This window comes from Passer domesticus, chromosome 1, assembly GCF_036417665.1.
Source record: "Passer domesticus isolate bPasDom1 chromosome 1, bPasDom1.hap1, whole genome shotgun sequence".
Taxonomy (NCBI): Eukaryota; Metazoa; Chordata; class Aves; order Passeriformes; family Passeridae; genus Passer; species Passer domesticus.
In genome coordinates, this window is record NC_087474.1 from 125,221,124 (window position 1) to 125,247,627 (window position 26,504).

The following is a 26,504-nucleotide window of genomic DNA, read 5'->3' on the forward strand; positions in this document are numbered from 1 at the left end:
CAGGCCTTCCTCCTGTTTTTATTGTTAAGTGGCTTTCAGAAGAACACTGTTTTCTTAAGTAAGAAAATTGAACATGTCATAAACATGTTGAAAGTATCTGAATGTGAGAAAAACAATATTCTCAGGGGTTGCTGATAAAATGTAAACAGCTGGCTACTGTAAGTTGGAAAAATCCTCTTTTAAATGGCACTAGCCAGTTTATGCCAGCAGAATTTCTGATATAACATAATTTTTTCTGTTTATACATTTCTCCTTGTTGTAGAAGGATGTGGAATAACCAAGCCTGAATATTTGATGTTGTGTAAGTGGACCTGCAAGGTTTTTCTCAGTGGTTACATACTTTTGCTGCATTCTCTGCTTTTCAGTGCAGAAAGATTATTTTTGCAAGGTAAAATGCCATTTTGACCTTGTATACCTGTCTAATTTCTTCCCTCTCCATTGAGACTTCCAGCAGGGCTGCCATGTGTGAATTAGATTTTCTTTCATTATCATGAATAAAGCAACCATTGTTACATCAGTAACAGATCATCAGACATCTTCCATGTAGCTGAGCTGGGCTTTTACTGTTTTTTGCCACTGCACTCTAGTGACCCAAAAGCAAAAGGCTTTATTTTGCTATGAAGCCATTCAGTGTCCTCCCTTTGCTTTTCAGCTCAGGTGGATGAAATCATGGGCCACATTTAGAGCTCATCACTACTGACCAGGTGGTTGCCCACTGCCAGCTGTTCTTTGTGCAGGTGCAGTGGGACAGTTTTACCCCTGCAGCCCAGGGGGGTGTCTGTCAGTCTTGTGTGCTGCTCCTTGGGCAGTGAGACTGGCAGGGGAATTGCCCTGGTCCCTTGGCCTTGCTACCCAGGCACCCATAACAAAGAAAGAAGCTTCCTAAAGGATTCTCCCCAGGAAGAGTTTAAAAAAAATATTTGTGTGTTTGAATAGGTTGTTGGAGAGGAGTATGCTGGGAAGAGCAAAGTCACAGGTGCCACCCCAGTGAATCTGAGTGTGCCCAAGTCAGAAGGGCAGTGGAGCTTTTGATTAAGTCTTTCCTGTGGAATTGCTTTCTAATTAAGCTTAAAACAGGTGCCTGAGTACAGCTAATACCACATTTTTAATTCTTCTGGTATCACAGCCTCTGGAGGAGATCAGAGGAAAATGTGGCTTCTTTACACCATTGGTTTTCATTGCACTCCTCACCTATAGAAACAGTGTCTTGCACTCCTCCAGCCTCTGAGCCTAGTGTAAATCTTTATTGCTCCCCTTCTCTTTTCTTGATATCTTTCTGATTTCTGCTGTGGTGCTGTCAGGTTCACTGAAGTACTGTGAATGAAGGTGCTTTGTTGGTGACTGTTTTATTACTTTGAATGGGTTTTGGCATGAATGTGCTATTTCTCCTGTACTTATTGGTACTTTCTTCTTTCCTTTGGCTGGTCTCCTTATGGCTTTTCTAATCTTCTGTCACTCTTCTCTTGCTTCAGTATTTTGCTGAATTTTTACTTCCTTCTCTTCCTCCTCATTTGGAATATCCTTAAATGGAGCTCTGTGACCAAGAAAGTATTTTAGAATAAATGGAATAATGGAATAAAATAAATGTTTGCCATTTTTATATTGCCCTTTTACACTTAATTTTGTCCTTTTAAACTTTTTTTTCCTCTTTTCAGAATTAAAATTAATGGGTTTTCACTCTTACTTTCCTTTTACTCACAGGAGTTATTTACTTGAAAACAGAATTTAGAAAAATAGATATTCCTGATTGTTGCAAGAGGCAGATAGTTGCCTGTCATACTCTGCATATGATAGTTTTGGCCTGGGAAATCCTGAGTTAGCACTGAAGTAGTTCTGTTATCTAGAGCACATAATAGGAGGTCTTAGAAGCTTCTATTACTCTGCATCTCTCCTAGAAGTTATTCAGAAACCTTTGTAGTTGAAATATTTTACTACTGGATTGAAAAACAAATACATTTTACTTGCTTTTAGCCTTTTTGATCTGAAGCATACTCTCTTAGTCTGCCCAGTTCCTTGGCTTGTTTTAAGGACACTTTTATGCTGTTTACATATTGAAGATTCATTCCAACAAGAGATACAATCACCTCTGAATTTTTGTTTCCATTGTCGATGGCCTTTTATTTTATGTTCTGTTGCTCTCTGCTCCTAGAAGACGTTCGGAGAAGTTTTTTTTATTCCCCTTATTGAGCCTTTAAATAACACTTTCCAGTCCATGCAGTTTAGCTGATCAATGGTGTGGCACAATAGCTATAATGTGAGTTTCTAAGAAAACCACATGCTAGCAATGGTTTGTCCAGCCTGCTCTCCCGATTTTTACATATAACCTCTTCTCAAATAATCCACAAACCACTGACACAGTATTCATGGGAGAAAATCCAACTGACTCCATTTTTTCTCCATCATTAACAGATGAAGCACGCACAATACTTATTTAGATCAAACAGCATGTTTTATAACAAAACCAAACAGTGATGTCCTCTACAGAGCAATGACAACAGTCCTTCAGAACACACAGATTCCCCCATCATATGCAGGGTGGAATTCTAATCTGTACTCAAATCAGCCACTGTGCTCTCATCCTCAGTATTATGAAGGGTTTGCTTACTAAGTATATTTTCAGTGCAGTATTAATGTATGTATGTCAACATAGCCCTGAATGCTAAAGCCTTTTAAATTTTGAAAATGCAGCCTTTGTTTAGCAGTGTATTTGTCACCAGATGTTAAAGATGTGGTGCTATAAATGAACAATTTTAAGGCAAATATGATCCCTGAAAATCACCTTCAATACAGTTTTATATGCAAGGTGAGAGCCTTCCAAAAGACTGAATCAAATTAATTAGCTCTAGCTATGTAGCACTACTCCTGTCTCACTGAACTGAAAGGCACGTCAGACTCCAATGTGCTGTTGCATTATTCTGCACCTCTGGAGAAGTCTCTAGGGTCAAACCCAAAGAATATCTTTGCTGCCAAAGGAAAATATGGGCAGAACTTTCTGCTTTCAGGAAGTTCCTAATGCCATTTTGCACTTTGACCCATAAAATGAGGATTATTGGCAAGTTATAAAAGATTACAGACTTAGATATATTATGCTGTAGATTTAACATTGTTAAATGTTAAATAACTACCCTTATGCAGCTAATAAGCAAAGCTGTGGGAATCAGGACACCATTTGGGCAAGACTCTTACTAAGATTCTTCCAAAAGCTGCTTCTCTCAGATTAAATTAATAGCCCCTGCCTATGACTGCTGCTTGACTGGTGCTAGCTGCCTTCAGAACTGACCTAGCACTGACTGGATGGGAGGAAATCTCACCTGCAAATACTACATATGCAGTTGGTGCACCTGCCAGTACCGAATTGCAGGTTAAAATGCCTTCTCAACCAGCACAAATATTAGTGCCCTGCGAAAGGAAAAGGTTTGTGAGATGTCAGTCACTTGAGGTGCAAACAGCTGTGCAGTTTCAGCAGGAAGGAGCAAGAGAATGATGCCAAATTCAAAGTTGAAGAATTACTTATAATGAACTTTTGAGAGAGATATACATAGTTCTCACTGTGTATGTGTATAGAGACAAATGCCTGAATCCTAATGCATTCAGAGTTTGTGTGCTGTGGTTGATTTTAGCAATCATGCGAGTCCTAAAGGACAAATACAATTTTTCATTGACATTTACTTCTGTGCTCAGATATGGAAAGGAATTAATTTTTATAGACATTTTTCATTTTCTGGACTTGTGTGGTTACAATCCAGGAGGAAAAATAATATGTAGCAGTCTCATTCATGGAGGTTCTATGCAGTTCTGAGGGAAACTGTTTTGGCAGTGTTATGTAGCTAAATGTTTTTCAATTGTGAAAAAATACATCTGAGACTTTTGTGACCTTTTTTTAAAATAAAGGAGAAAAGAATATCTCTAGAAGAATCTAATATCCTAAATATTTAAAATTACTTCATGAAGTACAAAAGCCAAGCAACAAAGAGAGCTGCACTGTAAAGTAGAGGATGGATCATGAACAGACAAGTAAAACCACAAAGATGATACAGGGACATTTGCTTTGGCCAGAACAGTTTCTGTTGGACAAATGGAGAGAGGCTTTACCAAGACCTGCAGTGACAATGGTTTTACACTGAAAGAGGGCAGATTTAGGTTAGACACAGGAAGAAATTTGTCACAGTAAGAGTGGGCAGACACTGGAACAGTCTGCCCAAGTGGATTCTTCATCCCTGGATGGAGACCAGACTGGAAGGGGCTTTGAGCAGCCTGCTGTAGTAAAAGTTGTCCCTGTCCATGGCAGGTGGGTTGCAATAGATGCTCTTAAAGGTCCCTTCCAACAAAAGTCATCTTGTGTTTCTCATGTTCTGTGTACACCAGTTGTTGATTTCATCAGGGGCACTGAAGGAACAGAGGGACATAGAGGAAAGGTCATAGTGCTGGGGCATTGAAAAGCTCCCTCACGGCACCTTCAGTTCTGAAGGACAATCATCAAAATATGAAGCCATGAGTCACAGCCATACATCAGAGGGTCTTACTAACATTTTTCTCCCTCTTTACCTGACTAAAACTGGAATTACTGGACCACATGGAGAGAAACTGAGCACTTTAACTCTTTTTTACTTAAAAAAATTTATAATGGCAGACTAAAATTGATAGCAGTTCTGAAAATTTGTTCCAGTGGGACTTAGTTTTGAGTAAAACCTAGCCACCAGTTAAGATTTCCTCTCTTTTTTTTAAAGCATCTTGTCATAATAAAGGCCAGGCTGATGAAACAGAAGAGATTATGCCATCTCTACATTCAGTGGGCCTTCCTAGGTTTTTCTGGAGCAGGGCATTAGCAGCCCTGTAATAGAGAATTGCTGTATTGCATTCAGAGTCAGTTAAATAATACAGAGCCATGTTACTGGCACACCTTAAACTCCATTTGCCAGGACATATGTAAAAGGTCTTCAAAAGACAAGTCTAAAATTCATGGACTTAGTACAAACATTCTTTGTGCACATACAATTTCCCAGTGCCTTTCTCCCAGCTGCAGTGTCCTGTGTTGCAGTTGGTAATTGCCTCTTTCTTTTCTCCCTGTCCCACAGGGACAAGCAAGCTTTTCATCTGTCTCCTTGCCCTGCTTCACAGATGCTAGCCATACTCTTCTTGCAATCAGTTGTCTCAATGATTAACATAATTAGGTTAAACTCAGTGAAATTTTTCCTAAATTGTATTTAGCTTGAGGGTTGTTTTGGCTTGGAAGTGGAGCTGGTATTTCCAACCCTCTGTCTTCTTTTTTTAATTTAGGTGGAATTATATCAGTTGTTTTCCTTTGATTTCATGTTTTCTTTATAAATTATAGCTTTAGATCACTGTAACTAATTTTGTTGACGCTCAAGATCAGAGGTAGTGACTTACTTAAAAGCACAGAGTCCTTTTTCTCCGAGCAGTGCATGGAGGTATTGATGAGATTGTTGTTTCTAAAAACTGATCAGCAGTATAGCAACTCAGCCAATGCTAGCAAGTACTGCTGTCCTTAGAAATAGCAAACATTTTTTGTGAACATGTGTTTGTATTTCTTTATGGCCAGAGAACAGGGAGAATGTTTTTTAAGTCTCTGGATGAATAAAATTATTGCTTCTCCTAGCTGAACTGGTTGCTTAGATAAAGAAGTGCAAACAACATGAATTTGTGAGCAGTGACATTGGTAAACAACCCGCCCCATCTTGCTTCTTCTGTTGACACAGATTTAGATTAGCCTAGTTGTCCCTATTTTTCATAATCACCTGTCTTTCAGATATGTTTCTGATCTAGAAGTACCATAGTACTTCAGTAAATTGTAGTAATGCTGTACTAGAAATTGAACAGAGCTGTCCTGAGCCCTGACCTGACATTCTGGTGATGTAAGTAAAAATAGCATCAAACTCTTTTGTTTACACCAGTGTAACATAAACTGACTTGTCGACAAGTTGTGCAAAACCATTTATAGAACAGAATTTTTTGTTAGTGTAGCCATTTCATATGTGTAAGCTGTGTAGCTAGATGACTCTTTGCACTGATGGAGCAAAGTATTTTTAATTGCAAAATTAATTACAAGAATAGAGTGTTGCATTTAATTTCATCGTGTAAGATTGCTGAGAATGAGCAACCACATAGGTGAATATAGAATAGGAGTGAAAAAGAGGGACAGGAGAAAAAATGTAGTGACAATTTGGGCTTGCTTTCTACTTTTTTTTTTTTGCTGGTTGGGTCTTTTTTGTTGACATGTGAATGACACTTCTAATTGTCTTGGCTGCCTGCTCAGTCGCTGGGCTTGTCTCCCCAAGTGCCACTGTTTGGTGTTGCTGTGCATTCAATTCAAGTTGCATTCAATTATTTGCAGTCATTTGGGGTACAGCACACCTTCCAGATGATTCTTCATGCCACAGGTGTTGAAGTGGTTCCTTTTGTTTAGCAAGACAAAACTGAATTTTAATGAAAAATTTAATGTATTGGAAAATTACTCCAAATGGAGTAAAACTGCATTTTGCTAGCTAATTAAATGTATTTTTCCTCTTTTAACAAAAAAATATAATCTTTTATAGAGCTTGGTATTGCTTGTCTTTCAAGGCCTTTGGGGGATGTATTTTCAGTTACTCTCTATCTTATTTTCTCTCCATTCAAGATTTTGTTTCCAATGCAGACCAGTGTTCTCTATCACAAGGATTCCCGCTCTTCTCTTTTTGTTGTCTGGTTTCTTTGTGTTAAGGACTGTTGCTTTCCTTTGAAATGCATTGTACTTTTGTAGTATAAATCATCTTTGTTTCCTTGCACCATTGGAACATATAATCTAAGTTAAATCAGTCAGCAGTAAAACATTGGAGTTTTGCCTTATTCTAAGTTCTTGTGTTGGAGAAATTCTACAGAGTTCAACATTTTTGTTACATCTGTAATAGCTTGCCATGAGTTTTGATTTCGCCTTATAGCTATTTACTTGGAGAAATAAGAACACTGGGTAAGAGGTCCATTGAGAGACTTGGAACTGCCTCTAAGATATGAGATCTTCTATATCACCTGGTATACAAATGGGTGGCTTTTGGCAATGTGATTGCTGGGGCAGAAAGGCTTTCAGGTAGCTCTTCTGGTAAAGTAATTGCTACCTCTAGTATTTCCTTTAAGATTACCAAAACATCTGGCGCTTTATTCCATTTTTGGGGTATTCAAGTTTAGAGAATCTGACAGGGAAAAAAGAAAAAAAAAGACTATATGGGAATTTCCCTCCTCTTTTGTGACTGTGATAGAGTAATTAATGTAGCTGTGCATGAGTTGCTGTTTTAATTAGTGTCCTGTTACCATACATGTAATGAGCGTAGACGGAAAGAATTCTAACCTTGCTATTACCATGTACATTAGGCTGAACACTTCTCTGATGTCGGCTTAAGATTTGGGTCTTTTGAGCTTTAAAAAAAGAACACCTACTTGGGGCAGTGGTCAATTGAAGCAGAGTAGAGTATTTTTAACAGGGTGAAACACCATCTTTACTACCATTTTGAGCTTTTTATAACACCAGTATCAATCTGTTAAAGACCACCCTCTGATCAGCTGTGCAGGTTCAGACATTGTCAAATTATTAGCACCAGCCTGACCACAGCAACACTGCTTGTGTGAGTAATAATTTGTGTTGGAAGTGAGAATAAGGAAGCTGTCATGAGACTAGCAGGGTTTAGTTTGTCAACCAGTAGCATCACAGGGTTTGTTTCATGGGGGTTTCATAACCAAGTTTTTCCTTTAACAAAAGGTGGCCAATGCAAGGGTATTTATAATTTCAAAATTGATTTTAACTGTGCTACCATATTGAAAGTACTAGTAAATGTTTAGACTATGTTCTTCTTAATCATCCGGATTTTGCTAGACCCTGGATAAGGAATACAACAGACTTTGAATCCTAGTCACTTATTTTTAACGCAGGTGCATTTTTGCCCTGACCTGAAACATAAGATTTAATTTCTTATTGGATTTGAACTGGATTGTGGTCAAAAACTGGGGAAAAGGAGGAGGTACAGAGCAGAACAAAATAAACAGATGTCTCAAAGAAGCGGTGGATGGATTTCAGTAGCGGCAGTTGCGACTGTAGGACCTTTGTGGGGAAGCCATAACTGTGCAACAGCTATATCAATGCCAAAGAACTCCTGTATTAAAAACTCAAGAGATTAATGTACATGAGCACTAGGGACCAGTTAGTATCCATGTGGTAGTCCTGTTCTTTTCTATGACTTTGGCATTTGCTTCTGGTACTTTGTCATCCCTCTAGGACTGCTGGATAGCTTTAAGTCACACTGGTTTACTCAGCATTGGAGAGCCCTTGCAGCTTTTTGGGGAAAAAACCCAGAGATTAAATATGAAATGTAGGACTCAAATCTTCTTTAACTCTAGCTGAAGCTATTTGGATAGCATGCGAGTAAAAATATCTAGTGTTTGGCACTCTGTCTGAGCAAAGTCTTGAACATTTAAAGAATAATCATATACAATTCAATACTGGGAAATAAAAATAGAAGTACTGTGCTCAGGTAGAGCTTGTAAGTCAATGAAAAAGCCACAGATAGAATTGCTGCCCCTTGCTTTCCCTTCTCGCTTAGAACATCACCTGTAGTTTCTGGGAAAAGAAGAAAAACTACCAAAGAAAAGCTGAACAGGGCTGTCAGTCCTGGCAGATCTCAGTGGAGAGAGTAGAGACAGGATAAAGGACCACCTCTTACTCAAGCTCAGGGGCTGATACTGTGAAATAATATTTATATGCTGAGATCTGTAGGTTGCATTAGGTCTAGTGACGTGGGAAAGCTATCAATTAGAGAAAATTTCCATAACATATTTAAGAGATAACACTTTGCTGCTCTCATTTTTTTCTTTCACTTGTAAATTCTCTATTAATTTTAATTAAGCTTGTCTTGGACTCATGACCATATTCAATGTGATTTTTTTTTTTTTCCTCATCCCCCAATTTAACAGCTAGCTTTGCTCATCAAGGAATTTTTCCCAAGTGTAACATGCTCTAGTTAAGAAGTTTCATTTTAAGCTATTCAACTACTAGTTCCTATAATGACTTAAAAATGCCTTCAGAATACAGAGCTAGGGCATGAATGAGTACAATTTTTCCAAATGAGTAAGTGCATATTCTCAATTTGCTGTGAATGCTTTATGCTTCCACAAAAAGCAGATACTTTAAATACAAGGTTTCTGGTGGAAAGCACTCAAAGCTTGTTTTGTATGCCATCTTAAGAGAAAGGGAAAAAGGGGCACTCGCTAAATGCTCACTTGTAAATTTGGATAATCATTGTAATTTTTGTTATAACAATTTGAGAAATCGACTTATTGTTTCTAGAATCACCATTAAGAGCTTTAATCTTGCATAGTAGTTAGAATAATCCTGCCAAAGGAACTGTTCTGGGTTGTTAGTTAAACCAAATTGCAGATGCTTGAATGCTGAAAAAAAGTTTCTTTTCTAACGGATTTTTCAGTTTCCTTTGGGAAAGGAAATCCAGTAAGGGATTTTTGATTCCTTGTGGATATTTCTGCTAGGACTCAGAACGTGATCTCTCTTTCTGTAGAGTCACATCCTTCCTATAGCAGGAAGTAGCATCTAATTCCACTGACTTTCAATAGTTTGCTTTGCTTTGTTGCTTGGTGAATTTCAGGCAGTGACCCGTAGTGTGGGCTCATGTCCTTCATGTCTGATTAAATTTAGCTAAGAGACAAAAGATCCAGTAGCTGTGCAGATAGTCAACAACTGTGTAATGGGGGGCAGCATGCTAATAAAGCCCTTTTGCAAGTAGTGTTCTGTTCTTTTGAATACGTGGTTATTAATTTCCTTGTGGAAATTCTCAAGAGCACTTATCTGCCTTTTGAGTGCCTTACAAATATTAACTGATTTCTTCTGGCAAACCTTTAATAGGAGTTATTTTCCAATTTTTTTTCTGCACTGTAGATATTCTTTGTTGGAAATTTTTTGTTATTTCAATAAAATACAACCTGTGAATTTTTCATTTGAATACCAAACATAGAAAGTGTTGAGTCATGACCTTGAAAAATTTACATTGTTACTTCCAATAATATCATTGAATTCAAGTGCTTTTAAAGTTCTGGGTATTGTCTTTAATGTTCTTTTGTAACATACAGCGATTTAAAGCTTCTGATGTTCACAGACTGAAAATTTGAATATTTTTTCTTATGTATAGTTTAATAGCACTGTGAAATAAGGAAGTGCAGTTATTCCCATTTCACAGACTGTTAAGTATCAGACTCTGCTAATGGATTTACATTGCTCTGGGATCTGAGCTGGCATCTCTGCTTCATAGCCCACTTCTGTATCCACTGTGCTATACCCTAAATTTCATCCAGTCTTTTAACACTAGCTGAAGTGCTTCAGCAAGAAAAGTCTAATCTTACTCTTCAGTCAATGGGTAATTGGAGATCTAGAGCTGTTACACTGCAATTAGAGATCTAGTTGTTTTAGATGTAACACAACTTATTACATTTAAAGTATGAGGTGGCTAAATGCAAATTAAACTTAATATTATATACTTTCTTATTGTTGTTGATGGCAGAGACACTTGTTCTCCTTTAGATTTAGCTCTGCTTAATACCTGAATTGCATCAGCAAGTACTCCAAAAACCAGCTTGCTTGTGAGGAACACAGACTGACAGCCAGTCATGGACTAGAGCTATTAGTATAAGACCTTTGCCCTTGTCTTTTAGTACAGCTTTTGTTTAGTATAACTACAAGGACTCTGTATGAATGTTGCAGAATAGATCTGTCTAAATAAACAAGGAAGAAAGTAAATCCCTGTGACTCTGATATAGTTCTGCAGGCCCCAGAGGCTCTTTGATTAAGTAAAACTGTCACCTACCAGTGTTATCTTTTCACTTTCATTTTACTCATTAGTCTTCAGTACTGCTAACAATAAGACATTTAATGTGTATATTAAGTCACTTGTAGCCCTTTATCTGTAGATTGCTGGCTATTGTCCAGCTGCTGTAAAAGTGATTAAAATGTGTTATTTCATGGCTGCTCAGTAGCTAAGACAGTCCAAGTCTTCTGACAGTGTTTGAATGCCCACATCATCTTGGCTAAAAGCAGTCTTCATCCAGTTTCTGTGAAGTTCAGAGTCTGGTTCTTACATGTGGAAACAGGCCAGTGATGCTGCACACTTCAACTCCCATCCCTACTCTGTCCTGGGTCCACTCTGTGCCTGTGAGGAGCTCCTTGGTCTTCCTAACTACCAGTCAAGGAACTTCTGCAGGCTGAATGTTACCTAATTATAATCCTTTACAAATCAGGAAATACCTAACTTTTGCCTTTTAATAGTCAGGAATGATATCTCAGTTAAATTTTGCTGTGCTCCCACTTGTGTGGAGGGTTTTTTAAATTGTTTAGGGTGCTCAGGGCTGCCTTGTGGAGTGTTCAGCATTCAGTCCTGCACTTGGGGGCTGCTGCTGTGAGATCAGAGAGCTGAGGCTGGCAAAGCTGGGTATTCATGCCTTGGATGGATCTTGGCTCCTGGCTCTTAGCAAAATTCCTGTTGAATCAAAGCTTCACAGCAGGGAGGCTGCAGGCACAAAGATGCTCCGCTTAAATTGACAATTTTACAATTTTCAGATTAGCTACCGTGAATTTAGGATGGAAAACTGTGGAGCTTTTTAAAGAGACTTAGCCATTTTAACAAAGAGGTAGGGCTTGGTCAACTAGCTAAGTTAAGATTTCTGGGCTTGTAGTTTTTATGATGAGATCCTGAGGATCTGGTTCTGAGCAGAACTGCTCTTTACCGTAATTACCTGTTCATCACCTTAACTTTAAAGTGGCCAAGAAATGGCCTTTTTTACATCAATTTTGATGTTAAAGTTCAGTTCATTTAATTTTATTCTTCTTTGGGTCTTGTAAGTGCAGTAATAGTTTTGTTTCTGTATCTTTCTGCTATGAGTTTTATAATTTCTCTTTGACTTCCAGCTAAGGGCTGGAATCATAGTTATTCAGGTGGAAGAAAAATATATATGATCTGTCTGAATGCAGAAAGCATTAATTAAGAATATGCATTATAAATACACCTTTTTTTTCTAGAAGCCCATGAAATTGCTTTACTGAAGTAAATTTTTTTTTCCTTGCAGTAGGAGTTACGAAGCAGTGTAGATTTTAGCACTCAATCTACTGTAGGATTAATTGTAGTCCTAAACTCATCAGACTTTCAGGAAACAGAATCTGATCCCTGAAAAGAATGAATGGCTCCAAAGAGAGTGCAATTTGAGTATGTTGGTAAGACTTTGAAAAAGAAGAGCTTAGACTCTCAGTATCTCACAGGATTAGGCTCTTTATTCTTATAAAGGATATGCATCTTGAACAGTGAAAGTGAATTCAGATCTGGCATGGTTGGGAGCAGGTAATATATTCAGAAGTCTGTTGAAAGGCATGAAGCTTAGTTTAAAAATAATGTAGATAAAGTTTTATTAATAGAGAAAGTGTTGAAACATTTATAATATTTGCAAAAACATGTTAGTATATTAAGTTAAAAAAGTTATGTTGCTTATTGAACTTGATTATGCAAAGAAGAGCTCCAGTTTATAATATTCATTGAACCATTAAATGGAGTCCAGCAGGTGATTAAAATTAATAGGTCAGCATGAAACTTGGGTGGATACTGAGGAAAAAGCCCAGGCTGACTTGTCAAAATGCTGTATCTATTTGTCAAGGTGAGTGGTGTAGCCCAATATTTTTAAAAATAGTCTTCCTATTTGGGCTTTATTGTGATTCATGCATGCTTGTAATATTTAAAGTGTTAGATTAGAAATAAATTGGAAACATGCATCTATCCTTTGTAACAATATACCATGAAATATTTTGTAGTTAGCTGCCAACAATTTTGATTTCTTCTTCAGTGGTGATATTTTCTTGGAGTAACAGGTAAGGTGTAATAAGTAAGTTATGTTTGCATTGAAGACCTACACAGAGGCTTGCCAGCTTGAGAGCTGTAGAGCCAAAGCAGACATACAGAAGAAGATGAGAAAACAGCGAAATGTGTGCTGCGCTCAGTATAAGTGAACAAAATGGAACAGTGGTTTCACAGTTCCCAGTTCTATATCAATAGATTGAGTTTTGGCAAATGAGAAATATGTAACATCAGGCTGGAGGCTGTGGTGGGTTGCATTTTTCCTCATTTATATATTTTGTTTCCGAGAAGAGTAGTGGAGTTCCTGAGTATGAAGAGTTTCTAATCCATTTGCTTCAGAACAAATGGCAGATATGCCTGTTGGCTTGCCCCACATTGTGCTACTAAGTTCTTGGTGTTCTTTTAGTGCAACACTAATGGAACACCTGCAGCACAGCAGGGGGAGCAGGCTGGGCCCCCACTGAAGTGATTATACTTTGCTGAAGGTTCTGATCCTAACTGGTGAGTGCTTTGGAGTCCTAGCTCCCTTGCCTTTCTCATTACAGCAGACAGCTTTCCTAGTTCTATTATATCTTGTTGCAGCTGAGCCTTACGTACATGATGTCTGCAACTCCTTTGCATTCCAGGGACTTCTATTAAACTTTTGGTGTGACTAATACATATATTTTGAATTAAAATGAGAGAGCACTGGAGAGACACTGAATGTTTTTATTATCATGTTCTAAGTTGGCAATCTGAAATGGCAACACATTGCAAAAAGCCTGACATAGTTTAATCCGTTAGTAACAAAAAAAAGCACACAGCTCCATATCTGGCTTTAACTGAATTCAAATGACAAGACTGGATTCTTATCACAGTTAAGCAAGTATGAGTCTGAAATAACTTTTCTGACAGTTATTGTGGATTTACACCAGCGTAATAGAGAATTGAATATGGATTTTGAATTTAAATCCTTTCACCTCTCAGTTAAATTTAAAAGTAATTTACCTGAGCCTTTTGCTATACCAGTTCTTAAGTCTGGATAGCTCATGCTACGTGCATGATCCTTCTGAGTGACAGCAGGAATACTATCAGGAAATTAGGCAAGGATGTTTAGAGATGTGGTTAGTAGTGACTTAACTCATGTTGAAACCTTCTCTCAATGCACCTGCACTCCACCTTAACTCCTTCTGAGTAACCACAATATTCCTTCCTAATGCAGTGAACTTCTTTTGTTTCAAATCATGTATATTGCATTCCACAGGAAACCACACACCGTTGGTGTTAACGGGGGAGGTCGTGGTGGATTGATTATTGGTTTGACCTAATTAACTCCATGATGACTAAACAACAGTTAGTAGTAGGAATAGCTCACAAGTCTGTCTTTATTAAAGAAAGTAATTGGATTCAGACCACGTAAAATGGTTTGTCTTACCATTTAGATTCATCTTAGGACCCACCATGGCCCTTACTCTGTCTGTGATTGTCATTCTGTAACCTGAGATGCCACATCTCACTGCTGGTGGAAGGTGACTATGAATCTTTTGAGACACAAGTCCTGATGTCTTCCTGTTGACCTAGAGGGGTTTTTATAATTGCAGAACTGGTCTTCTGGCATAAGAGTGGGATGGTGTGATATTCTGAGGTACAGAGCTGGACCTGGCCTTACCTTTTGCACAGTGTGGTATACTGTCTGGGTGAGGGACCATTGCAAATCCCTGCAGCTGTGCAGGAAAAAGAAGACCAAATTTGTTTCAGGAAATTCACCATTTTCATTGGTTGAAGTATTTCCCTTCTGAGGAAACAGGAAGACCCGAGTGTGGCTGTGGAGCTGCCTTGGCTCAGGTAATCTCGAGAGGATGAATTTATAGACATAGCAGTAAACCTGCTTTTGTTAAAACAAGTGACATGGACATGAGTAATGAAGAATGTGACCTTTCATGAATATTTAAACTTCATTATTTGGCTGCTTCATGCATGAAATATATATATTTATATACATACAATCCTTATTTTAAGGATTCTTATACAAATGTTCCTTAACTCTTAAGGAGCTCAGGAAAGACTTGCCCACAGCTTACCTACAACCTGGCTGAGTGTGCCTCTTATTTTCAGACATGTTTTCACTTATCTCCAGTATCTGTTTTATTCCCCATCTTTGTAAATCCTGTCCTTAAAAATCACCTGGGAAGGTACAAGATTATCACTTTATCAGTTTAGCTCAGCTGAAATCCAGGATACTGTACATAGACACAAAAATCTGAGTTTATTGCTTCAGATATGCATTAGCCCCCAAACAGACTTAATGAAGTAAGGGTTCATTAGGCAGAGGTAGGGTAATTAGGAAGGGAATTATCTGTGTCTTGCAAAAGAAGCTTCCAAGCTTTCTCATTTTCTTTTTAAAGGTTCAGTATTGGTAAAGAAATAAACTAATTTCTGACTGAGAACATTATGCTTCTCCAAAAAATAATAAAAGTGTGGATTATATTGCTATACAATCTGTGCTTTATTAGGGGTAAAAGTAATACTGTGTAATTGTGTAGTTATTTTTTAATAGAACAAGATTATTTGTGAAAGTGACTGTTTTGAAACCAGAGAATTAAGGACAGAGGAGGGTGGGGGGTTTTAGGAGTGTAGAGTATTTAGAGTTCCACATGAAGTCGTGGTGAGTTCTAAGTTTTCAGCACCAGTGAAACTCAAATTTGACCAACTAATCAGACAACCCAAGAGCAGAATTCAATCTCTTCACCCTCTTGTCTGTGCTCAGTCCGTTAGGCCACATGTATGTTCCAATAGCTATTAAATTACTAAAATAATAATTACAAATCCATATGGTAATTGGTTTTAGTTCTCTTTGATGTGGATTTTGGAGAATTATGGGTTGGTGCCAAGTGTCTTGGGAGGTCATGGATGGACTCATGGGGCTGTCACCATGGCAACACTGAGGGATGCAGAATTTCCAAGCAATGGATTTACAAAGGAGAGGGAAAAGAGGACTCTTGTGCATTGTTCAGGCTGTCAATACCTGTTCAAACACAGGGAATTGAATGCTTCTTAATACAATTATTATTGTATTGATTCAGTATAATAATGATGCAGTAAAAACTACTGATTAGCAGCTGAAATTTAAAAATAACCACTCTGCTCTATCCCAATTTTCTTAGCAATTGCTATTCTGTCTGTCCTGTGACTGCTGCAGTGTGTCTGCAGCTAGAGAAAGTAGAAAGCACTGGAAAAGTCATGTGTTTGTGATTTCATTTGTATTTTGATAGTGAGCAAGTGGTCAAGTCTTCAAGTGATCACCTTTTTCCTACTGGAATGGTCAACCATGTTTAGAGGTGGGCAGGAACTCCTTGACAAAACCTTGTCTTCAAAGGCACCAGTTTATTGAAGCCTAAATATTTACATGCATTTTACATGAATTTACAAGCTTTCAGTAAAATGCAAGTATGAACTTTCTACTTTTCTAATTTCCAGGATACTTTGCCTCTAATTTTAATCCTCAAGTCTGCTTCCTGAGCTGGGAAGATGGGAATGTGGAAGAACCTAAGCTCCAAAGAGGGCTTTTGTGGATTCTACTCTGGCTCTGGAGCTGGAGGCTCCAAAACCCACCCCCAACCCCTGTGACAAGTGTGTAAGGGCTCCCAGCTTACTGATGGGGTGCAGCTCTGGAGCTGGTGGACTTCAGAAGTATCAGTAATCCTGCCTGGGGTCACAGACATGTCATGTTCCTACACTGTTGGTCCAGGGTGTTGCAAAATGTGGCTATCTTCCATCTCAGTTACTGGCTGTGTTTGAATAGAATTTTTTTTTTTCTCCTCTGAGGACTTTCAAAAAGTCTAATTTCTGTTATGTGTGGGAATACCTTTTGTCGTGGTTCTGCACACAGATCTGTTTTCCCCTAAGCCAGGTTTCTTTGTTCTGCCTTCTGCACTATCTGCTCTGAGGGAAAGGCAGAGAGGGGGAGGAAGTGAGCACAGCTATAACTTCATCTTTGTAAGTGGGAACTCCCATGTCACGGTAAATGGAATCTCTTAAAAAAATTAAAACAAGAAAGTGGGCAAGTAGGGTAGAAGCTCCCATTTACTAGCTTTGGGTTTGGAGTTTCCCTGTGCTTCAGTAAAAATTCAAGCCCAGCCACAAAATGTAAGGAAAAACTTATTGCAAAATGTGTGTTGACATCTTCCTTATTTTATTTATTCACACAATGCTGCGCTTGTCAATCTGCAATGAATAACTTTTGTTACTGTAAATCTAAATGGTGACTCTAATGTTTTCTTTGTGTTGCTTCTGTTGCTTTAGATTTTGCTCTTTGTAGTGAGCTCTATATCTCTAGAAACCAGCCAAGAATTGTTTATCTGAAATTCCCCATTATGAAGATAATGTGCAGTTTTAAAGTGCACTGTATTTAGAGACATTTGGACCAGTGATTATCTACACATTAAAGGCATAAAAGAAGAAAATGAAGAGATAAACACTGCAGGAGGTATATAAATGGACACTTAAAGGCTTTAAAATGGCCCTTCTTGCTTTCATATTCATATGTCTTAGCATTTTTACAACTTACAGCTGGCAAAATGGTTGTCATAGAACGTTTTGCCAATTGTTAAATCCATCTAACCCTCTGATGAAGCCTCCTAAACTAGTAAACATTAAGTCCTCTAGAAAGCATATTTGGCAGGACACAGACTTTGTTTTTACTTCTGTGCACAAAGCTGTCACCTCTTTATTTGCCTTTCTGTTTGTCATGCATTCTCTGAAATCTCACTATTATAAAGCTAATGGTAGCGGAATTTTGCTTCAGTGAAACCTTGGAAGTATCAAATGTTTTCCTAATGCTCTAATCCTGAGCATAATGTGTACCCCAATGTGAATTGGGATATGCAGGTGCTGGAAATAGTCACTGCTAGTTTCATCTGCTTTGTAGGAAAGCAAACCATTGGCCTTTGAAATGACTACTATAGAGACTTAGATTTTAGAAAGAATCCCGTGTGAGTCTGTGGAATCATAAATAAGGCAAGAAGAGATTGAGTAGATGGAGCCTTTCAATCTGTTGGGTATGATACAAGACCAAGTATGCTTACTCTCTTCCTGATAGATATTTGCTTAGTGTGCTCTGGAAACATCCAAAGATGGTAGTTCGACAAAGCTTTCATAAAGTCTGCGTGTGCTTGTCACTGGAAAGTTGTATTTCCCCCTCAAGTCTTTTCTGCTTGGACCCTGATGCTTTTTAAGACATCACTTCTCTTTCCATATTCAGAGCAACTAGAGAGATTAAAACATCACCTTTCTTTTTATGACTGTCCTTGGTATATTTCAAGAATGTTATTCTGCCTCCCTTCAGTCTGAGCTGTGTTCTGATTTTCCTATTTTTTTTTGGATCAAGTTTTCTAGATTTGATCATGCTTGTTTTTGCTTCTTAATACCTTTTGGGATGTCCACATCTTTCCTGAACTACCATGCTCAAAACTGTGCAGCACTCCAGAACAGATTTTACCCATGCACAGATAAGCAGGAGATTGATGAATTTTGTGAATCTCAAAGATGCTAGTCCCCATTTATACATTCCAGGTAAGGTGAAACTGTTGGTATCAGGAGGAGGGAAAGAGGACCTCTTAAAGGCCAAATGTCTTTCACCTTTCTCAAACGAGTGGGCCATCAAACAGCATCGGGCTAATCGCATGAGTAAGACATGTAGGGTTCTGACTTCAATAAATGCTATCATTTTATGTCATCTCAACATTTTAAAATACATTGAGAGAGTTTTAATGCAATTTCCTATCTGATTTTAATTTAATACAGTTTCACATCTGGCTAGGTAGAGATAAGTATGCTGGTTATTTCAAAGTTTACCAAGTTGCTAGCTCAGTATTTTGCAACCAGGGTTTCATAGCAGTCATCATAACACTGGAGTTCTAACAAACTGGAATATGCAGCTGTAGCCCATGGAGAATCACATTAGCATTTCTGCATTGCTAATTCTGACAATGGCAACATACGTCATTTTGATAAGAATATCATTAACGTGGCACAGGCCTGTGTCCTAGTTTCACATTGCTTTAATATTAATGGCAACATGCCTGAGACCAGATCACATCTAAATGCCACTAGAATTGGTTGGTGGACCAAGATGAGAATAAATTATTCACATACAAACAAGTTAATTAATGATTTTATATAAGACTTTTAACTTTTGGGAATGGCACTTGTATACCTGACAAGAAATACTAAATGTGTCTGGCAGGAGAAAACTGCAATGTTGCTGGTTTTTTTTTTTGCCAATCTACAGGAATAACAGATGTCTATTTAGCCTTTTTTATGTAAAGACAATTTAAATCTAACCTCAGACTGTAAATATCAAAGCTATTTTAAACAAAACAGGAGTGGTTTTTTATTAATTCAGGGAAAGGTCACCTATAAATATTTCATTAGCAAATTCATTAATTTCGATTACACATAAATTGTGTCTAATCCAATCACTTTTCATCTCGACTACAATTAAAATATAAAATGTGCTGAATCCACTCTGGAATATGGAAAGCTAACAATTAATAAACTAATATTTCAAATTAATTTTAGTGTTGCTGTTTATATGAAATACATTGAAATTAATAGGGATAGGTCAATTCCTATTCAGTCTTGCTAGTCTTGTAAAGATGTGATTGGCCTGAATATTATATTTGGCTGGGGTTTTTTTTTTCAATTTTTCTTTGATGTAATGCTACACATTATGCAAAGAGGCAAAATAATGATAGAAAGGTTTTCTGTGTTAGGAAGTCTAACAGAGAAGATGAAATACTGAAGACCTGTGAATGAAAGACATGACAGGCTTCTTTCTTGTACACCTCCCAGCACCCTCTAACTATGTTTTTTGTCTGAATGAGTTATTAGTCTCTCCCTGAGCTCCCTTCATCTGAGTGACAAACTGCATGTATAAGATATCAGGAATGTGGATCAAAATGTAGAATTAGCCTATTGAATTTATGCATCTGTGTTCAGGTCTGGGGTTTTTTTTTGTGTTCAGATTTAGTGTTTAGATTTTCTCAGTCTGACTCTCACGTGTAGCTGTCACTGAACTGTCACCATTGCCTGGATAAGTGTTTTAATTCACTCTGTGTCCAAGAAAGTGGGAATGTCAAATACTACAGTTTTGGGAAGGCCAGCTCTGGACTGCAGGTCCATCCCCAAAGTTCTCAGCTTAAGAGCTTGGGGAGACTGTTCTAGAAGCCATCTGAACTATTTTTAACAAGAAAGAGGCTTGTTAAAATTCTTAAAATTAAGCGTACATTGTCTTTTCAGTGATCAGCTTTGACATAAATATTTAACTTTGCCAGCAGCATGGTCTGTAAAGTCCTGTTGGACAGGACTTTTATTCCTGAGCTTTGAGTTGCAAATGGCTGCCTGTATTCAATGACTTGTCTTGCTACACTCTGAAATATCTGTAGACAAATGAAAGCAGTTCCAGGGGTCTCCTCTAGCTTCATATGTATTGCTTAGTTTTGCACAAATGTGTATGCTGATTATGGCAATAATTTCTCATTAGGATGTTGGTATTTCAATCTTTCTGAATTAGGAAAAGAGCCAGTAGTGATGCAAAGGAGAAATAAAAATAATAATTGTCAGTTAAGCCATACAAATACCTTAAGAAGTATATACTAATATTGCACAAATCTTGATTCAGCCAGCAAAGTGTAAAAAATAAACACGAAGTATGTCATGAGAAGTAAATCAGATTAAAAAAAATCAGGTTTAATGTTTTAGAATGAGATTAGTGCAGGGAAGAAGACTTTTAAATATGATTATAAGCTATCTCTTATGGGTTATTTACTTGATTTGGGATGTTGAGGAGAATGTGATATTAATCTTTAATGTAGTTTAAATGTTGTGGAGGAAGTTCAAATAGTTATGACACTAAGAGTAGAAAAATATGCTTTGTCCTGTATGTAATTTAAAAATTGTGTTTGGCATAGGTTAAAATCTCTGCAATTATTTTTATTCAATACTTGCATAAAAGGTAGCTGAGCTGAAAGACTGAAAAGTGTGATGAGGTCTCAAGTACATGTTTTAGGTCTGGGAGACTGATACCTGCACAGTGTATTTGTCTGCAAACAGAAACCAACATAAAGTTTTTTCTTAGTCTAGAGTCTTGTTATAACTGGAACTATTTTGGTTGGAAATGTGAACTGTTTCACTTGGAAGCATACTTGATGATCTTGTTTCTTGTGTAGTTGAAGACTCCAGCTCCAGAAAAGTAAAAACTCAACCCTACCAAAACTTAGGTGAATATTTGTTGGTAACTTTACCATGATTTGTGAACTGACTGAATCTAACTTGAAAGGCCTGAAAGTATGATGATCAGGCCTGGGCTGTCTCTAACTACAGAACTAAAGTGGACACAGCTCATTTGTGGTTGTACATATAGAATTTCTTCTCTTCTGACTGCAGCTTTTGTCTGTAAGGTTTACTTCAATAATGGACAATTACTCTCCTGAAAGCACTTACAGTTAAAAAAATGCCAGAAATATTCTTTGAGATGAGTTTTTTATAGGCCAAGATACCACATCCAGCTGAGTAGATTTGTCTGTAAGTCATCCTCAAAATCCAACACTATTTAGTTTTTAATCTAAATTACATCTTCAACTGAACATAGAAATTTGAGATTTTGGTTTTGCTAAAACATTAGCATAGTAAATAGGTTTGCCTCTTTCTTCCTCAGCTAGAGGGCCTGATGGGAAGCATGAAGGTGAGAATGGTGAGCCCAAGAATAAACAAGGTTCTAGTTTATTTTTAAGAGTACTCAAAGTTATGTAGTGCAAATATGAGTTAACTGAATAAGTTAATGACTTCAAAACTTGTTTTACTCTTTACATGTGTAAGAGACAATATCTAGAGGAAAACAACAAATTTATCTAGTCAGGAATGTTAATTATCTATTGACTTCAGCTGGCACAGTGTTTGTCTGCAGATTAGAAGAGTCTTGGTGAAAGTCTGTTTAAAGGGACAGAAAGGGGAGTTCAATGTGCTGCTTGTAAATTTAACAGCTTTTTCTGTCCTGGGTAATGTCTTGTGTCAAATTACGTCCTCCAGTGTGCTTCTGACAGCAGGAGCCAATGCAGGATCTCTAGAAGGTGTGGTGAAGAACTGTGTACATTAAGGAACTGCATTATTTTGAGAGGGATTGTTCTGGGTTATCTCTAAGGAAGAATCTGTCTGTACGTGTCATGCTAGGCTGCTCAATGGTGAGATAAACATTCTGTCAGGCTGAGGAGGCTTCAGTCACATTTCAGGTGAGTAACCAGTGCAGGTTCTAGTGTTGTTTAGACTGATGAAAAGACTGATAACTTTTTTTTTGAAGGGATACAGCAGGAAGACTGAGGAATGCCCTTTTGTTTAAACTACATAACTGTGCAGCAGGTGTTGTATCATTGGATCTGTAATAAATCATTGATACATGCCCAGGAGGAGGGAGATTTAGAGTTTAGACCCAGAATGGGTATACTAAGGCTGAAAACAGAAATAGCCTGGGGTGAGGGATGATGTTTTTTGTAGCTTTGATCAGCACAATTTTTTTGGTCTACACTACAAAATTTTGCCAGTGTAAGAAGCTGCATGGTTAGATCATTTGTGCAGTGTAATGGCTGATATTCTGTGCTGTTGTTCATGAAAAAGTTGCATTCTACAGGTAGTAAAAAGAAAAAAATGTTTTTTCTGTGCTTTCTCAATGGAGAAATTAAGCATTTTTCTTTGAAGTTCTACTGAGTGGTCAGCACTCTGTAACTTTTGCTCATCATCAACATCTGAGTTCTCTTCAGTAGCCAACATAGCCAATGTTTGTCATATATTTCCTCAGTGGATCCTTTCCCCTCAGCTAATGAAACAAGGTGCAATACATCTGGACAGTATATCTCAGTCATTTTCCTGTCTGTGGTGATTGAAGCTTTCCAGTTTTGTTTTTTAACCAGGTTCCTTAAAAGGAATGTTGTCTGTGTCAGACAAGTTGATATCAAAGCAGTAACCTCTGTTCTAGGAAGAGAAAGTAGCAAGACCTGTGAATTCTTGGTAGCTATTCAGAAAGTTCATGCCCAAATTCCAAACCGCATTTCCAGTCTAGGTTGATTTTTTTCTCCTCAGCCTTCTCTTGTACCACCACCAATGCTGTCATAACCACAAGTGTCATCTTGTAGTGTTACAAGTTCTTAAACTTGAAGAGATGAGACCTTGCACCTGATTTGCTATTTCATGAAAATCAGTAACAGACAGCAAGGAAAGAGCTTGATTAGCTCACAGTACCATATTCTGCAGAGGAGATGTGTTGTGGTGATCTTTCCTAGTTGGCAACCGCTGAGCAGTGAGGGCGGCGCATCCATCTGTGTCTCACTGCTGTGGTCTAGGCAAGATAGGATAAAAATGTGAGCAGCATGAGTCATGTCAAGAGTCATCCATGTGCAGTGGCCAATCCTGGGTTTCTAGGAAGGGTGGAAAAAGATTATTTGCTACTATAGGGAATATTAGTTTCAGGAAAGAAACCAGGATTGCGTATCCAAAAAGGTAACCAAAGGACACTATGTAAAGTCTGTTCTTTCAGTTTCATGCAGGGGAGTCTAAGAAAGGGAATCTTAAAACTTTTCTTTCTTTGCTTCCAAATAGTTTAGGCTCTCACTATAACTCTTCAGAGAAGATGTGTACTTTTTTCCTCTTGTGAAGAAAACAGTAGTGTGAAGAAAAAGTACTATTATGAAAAGCAATGGTCCACAAGTTATTTTACATTTTTGAACATGCAAAACTTTTGAATAAAGTCACTATTGTCTCTGTTGAAGTTGTTCCAAAAGAAAAACAAATTCTCATGTTGGTGGTGTTGAAAAGATACTTTAAATACTCTTAGTATTTTATAAATGTGTAAACATTGCTACCTAAAAATAAATCTGTTTCTGATTTTTAAATACAGCTGTAAGTACATTGGACAGTGTTTGTTAGAGAATATCAGATATTGTCATTCTCTGCTCTTACCATGAAGAAACTGAATGTGGGTTCAATGAGATTTAGTGTTTTGTCTCTACCCCTGCCTTCAGGAAGGCATTCAGACATCATATTCTCAGCTGACCACACTAAATCATTGTAATTTTTTCTATAGGATTAGATAATTGGAAGATAAGAATAAAACCAGCTTTCACCTGCAGTGAAAGCAGCAGTGCCTTCATTACACTTGTATCAACCCTGAACTTGTGTTTGAGAGAGATTAAGGAAAGTAAATTCATAGGAATTTTTGTGTGATATAAAGTAAGCAACAATGGAAAAAAATCAACACAAGAAAGTGAAATTAATTTCTTTTTTTAGACTGACAATAATTAATAATAAATATGAATTTCTCTACCAGAGAGTCAGCTTGATATTAGGTGATGATACAAACATGTACTGAGCAGTTAGACAAAATCAGCAGCAGCAGCAATGGGAGTCTCCATGGTGACAGAAAAGCTAACAACAGATCAGTTATGTAAAAGGGAAACTAATGCTTTTTGTTGCCTTTAAAAGAAAGGACTTTCTAACCATTTGATCTGTTTTGAACTTCTATTTGCCTTTGAACTAAGAATGCAGTATATTTGTACTCTTCTTTTTTTTCTTTCTTACATTCCCTCTTCCTCCTCCACATTTCTTTATCAAGACCCTGTCTGGCAGACTGTTGAATTGTGCTTTATAAGTACATTTACTGTTGGATATCAGATAATCTACTAAAAATCTTGAAACATTTTCTAATTTGGAGAGAAGGTTTTCTCTTTAGGCTGTAATCACATATTTGTGGAAAAAGTGAGAGGTCTCAGAGCTTACAAACAGGGGAATCTGAAAATAACTATTTAAATCCATCTAGAAGCATGCTAAATATTTGAAATTATTCATGTCATAACTGAATACAGCACACTTTGTGCCTTTTCAAGAGTGTTTTGCTAGAAGCAAGTAGATGAAGTGAAAAACCTGTGTGCACAGTTTTGGCCTCTTGGCAGTAGTGAACTGCCCATGACTTAAGAAGTTGCATTTCCAATGCACAAGGTAATTCTGAGGTTATTATTTCATTGCAAAGTGCATGACTGGATGGTGCAATGTGATGCTGATAGGACTGTTTAATGGCACTACTTCATCCTATTCCCACATACTTGCATAAATTGTTTGAGTGGAGCATCATTTCTGGTTGATGGATTCATAGGCTCTGCTATATGACAGCAGTGCAATCCTGGAAATCAAAATTATTTCCTTTATCTGATAATAAAGGACAGGCCTGCCTCTAAATAGATGCAAATTAGGCGCACTGCTTATGGTGGACCAAAGCAGACAGACCACTTTATCTAATCAGGAACGCTGAAAAGTCAGGTTGTCAGCTAGTGTTACCATTACCTTCAATTAATGGGCGAATGAGGTGTTACCTACTGCTAAAGGAGGGACAGAGATCCTCACAGAGGTTACTTCAGTTACCTTTTATATTCCAACAAATGCCTGCTGCTTCTCCCTCTTCTCTGTTCCCAACAACCATTTACCTAAAAAGGAATAGCCCAGTCCTCACCCAGCTCATAAGGCTTCTTCCTTCCTGGCAGGCTTATGTTATCTGCCTCAAAACCTTAAGCTGGCTCTTTCTTAGAGTCTTGTCTCTGTCTTACTGACTGCAACAGTGTCATTGTTTGTCATTTTAATAGCAAAGACAAATTGTTCTAGACAAATAATAATTTTATCTTTATTGCTCTAACCTAGCTGGAAATATCAGTTGAACTAGGAAGACCAGGTTTTGACCTCAAATACCAAAGGCAAAAACTATTACAAATGCAGCTTTCAAAACTGCAGTTACTCTCCCTGCGCCTCTGCTTGGAAGAGGTTCAAGGCAGGAATTTATATGGATGCAGAGATATCCTGCAGCATAACTAACTAGCACAACTCTTTCCTAACCATTTCTAAGTTCATACTTGTGTTTTTGCAGCAGCTTGATTAATTTTCTGTTTTTTTTCCTATAGATATCTGTTCCTTCCAATCCACTGTTGTGAAAGAGGTCTTACATCAATGCACCACAAGTCCTAGGATCATTATTACCTGAAAATTTGTGTCTTACTCTGGCTAAGGTTCTCTCTCCACAGCTAGTATTGAGCACCTTAGATGTTTCTCTCTCTTACTCATATGCTGGCACGGGATTTTTCTCAGTCTGCCAAAGTTACAGGCTGAGGCCTGAACACTGCCTTGCAAGACACTCAGGAAAATGTTTATTAATTTATTTACCCACTGGTGAAATCTGTTCTGTTTGAAATCTGCATGTTCTGTTTGTGCTCCAGCCAGGAGATATCTCTGCCTAGCCATTCCCAAGGGATATTTGTGTTTCTAGAGTGAGCTAGAGGTCAGCTGGTTGCCTTGGGAGAAGAATATTGTGACATTGTAATTAATTATCACACATATGAATCACAGTTAGTGCTCAGGGAAGTGTGACTACAAAAAAGAATTCCTAAGGGAAAATGGGTACATACTTATAAATCCATTTGGAGATGGTCCTCAGTCAGTGAAATGGATTTATGAGAAGATCACAGCTGAGAATTGTATCCAACTGTCCAAGCATCCCCACAGCTTTTTAACTAGATGGGGCAAAAGGAAAGCTCTGAGGGACAAAGTGAAAAA

The 26,504-nt window shown here is 37.7% G+C and overlaps 1 protein-coding gene and 1 long non-coding RNA gene across 5 annotated transcripts in view; both read left to right on the top strand.

Moving 5' to 3' along the window:
* Positions 1-26,504, top strand: part of NKAIN3 (sodium/potassium transporting ATPase interacting 3) — a 333,546-nt gene that overhangs the window by 60,276 nt on the left and 246,766 nt on the right. The gene's annotated exons all lie outside the window — the stretch shown is intronic.
* LOC135289495 (uncharacterized) overlaps positions 271-26,504 on the top strand; it is a 30,136-nt gene continuing 3,902 nt past the window's right edge. The window contains exons 1-3 of the long non-coding RNA XR_010352265.1: positions 271-388; positions 17,166-17,349; positions 18,250-18,434. This is a non-coding gene — a long non-coding RNA (uncharacterized LOC135289495). The remainder of the gene's footprint in view (positions 389-17,165; positions 17,350-18,249; positions 18,435-26,504) is intronic.